The sequence below is a fragment of the Sesamum indicum genome, unplaced genomic scaffold, assembly GCF_000512975.1.
Source record: "Sesamum indicum cultivar Zhongzhi No. 13 unplaced genomic scaffold, S_indicum_v1.0 scaffold00196, whole genome shotgun sequence".
In the NCBI taxonomy this organism is placed as follows: Eukaryota; Viridiplantae; Streptophyta; class Magnoliopsida; order Lamiales; family Pedaliaceae; genus Sesamum; species Sesamum indicum.
This window is the reverse complement of record NW_011628091.1, coordinates 55,977-57,684: the sequence shown is the minus strand read 5'-3', so window position 1 is coordinate 57,684 and position 1,708 is coordinate 55,977.

Genomic DNA, 1,708 nt, shown 5'->3' with positions numbered 1-1,708 from the left:
TCATTCTCTGAAACTCGTCCCTTGTCATTTGCACCATTGATCCTTCTCTTCTCCTGAGAGTCTCTTCTTCCACTGCATTTCTCCTTGATGAACCTTCCATGCTGGCTGGCGATCCTCAGGGATTCCCACAGATGACGCCAACTGATCTTGAACGAATTCAACGGCCAGGAAGACCAATCTCCTCACAGATAGTTAACCCCTCCAAGATCAAATGTTGGTTTCCTGAGAATAAAATAAAAGTGGTGAGCTCATCGGGCACGTCCCCGATAACGGTCCTCTGACGCTCAAGTTAGGTAGATTGAGGTGAAATGATGTGATCAAAGGTTCAGATCGAAAACACTCAAAATTAATTACGTCGAAATATGGCATCTTGGGGTATTTATAGGGCTTAGGTGGATACTATTGAAAGGGCCACGTGGATTTATCCGGTGAGCCCTCGTCCTTGATCGAACGGTATTCGTTGTTCGGGTCTTCTAATGGGTATTCGGATCTGAATAAAGATCTTCCTTACCCGCCTGATTAAAGGGCGCGGATTTAGGGTGTGCAAAGACCGGAATGCCCTTCATTAAGAGCATTTTAGGCATTTCGTGCCTATTTTGGATAGACACCCATCAATATCTTTCATGTCTTTCATTGTTGAACTTTTTCTGGGAAATTCATGGTGTGTTTGGCGGATTGGTGGTTGGTTAAGATTGAACATGACTTCCAAGGGACACAGCTTGGAATTGCGGGGTTTACGTCTCGAGAGTAAGTTGCTTCTTTGTGGTTTGTCGACAATAGGTTGAATTTTGTATTTAGCCTTTGAAATGCTTTTGTTTGGTAGTCGGGAAATAGTTGGGTTAAACTGGGAAGAATGTGCGAAGGCACATGTACTCATTTCGGTAGAGTAAAAGAATTCTTCTTTGCTTAAGATTAGTATTTGTTTTTCTTTTTACCATCAATCTTGTAAAATATTTTCTGAACAACCCTTTTGTGAAATCATTGATTTATTAAGTTGAGGTACTGGGATTGATCTTTGGCGTATATATGATCTTTTATCCACGTTCATCCCATTACAGCTGTACCCTTGTCAACTTCATCACCCTATGAAGAAATAGATTTCTGGGCAAAAGTAACAAAAATGATGATGAAGCTAGTAGTTTTAATTCATGTGACAAATTGCGTATATGAAGTGGTCTTTTCAAGTCTATGCCTAGTTGCTTATTCGGTAAACGTTTATTTATGTTTGTGCATTTGTGTATTGGAGTATATTAATGTAGATTGGTTTTCTAGTTAATGATATAACTATCAAGATGTATACTTTACAAATTTTGTTTGGCTTCCATGTTTTCAGGATTGATAGTTCTACGGTGATTATGAGTATATTGCATGATCCATATTTGATTAGTTTTGTGGCAATCAGCCATTTATCTGCAAATTGACTCTATCTTCTTGTTTTTGAGCTCAAATTTATAAAAAAAATTGAGATGTAAATGTTTTTCTCTCACAAGCCTTTCATCTAATTCGTGCTATAGGAAACAAGCCATGCGAGTCCTTTCATCTACTCTTGAGACTACTAATGGAATATGCATTATCCTTGATGGCCTCATAAACACTCCACACTCTAGAATATGGGTTTTCAACTGATGTAAGTTCTCAAACATGCTTCTCATGCCCTTTTAAGTATGTTTTTCTCGTTCACTGATGGGATAAATTACTACCTTTCCTT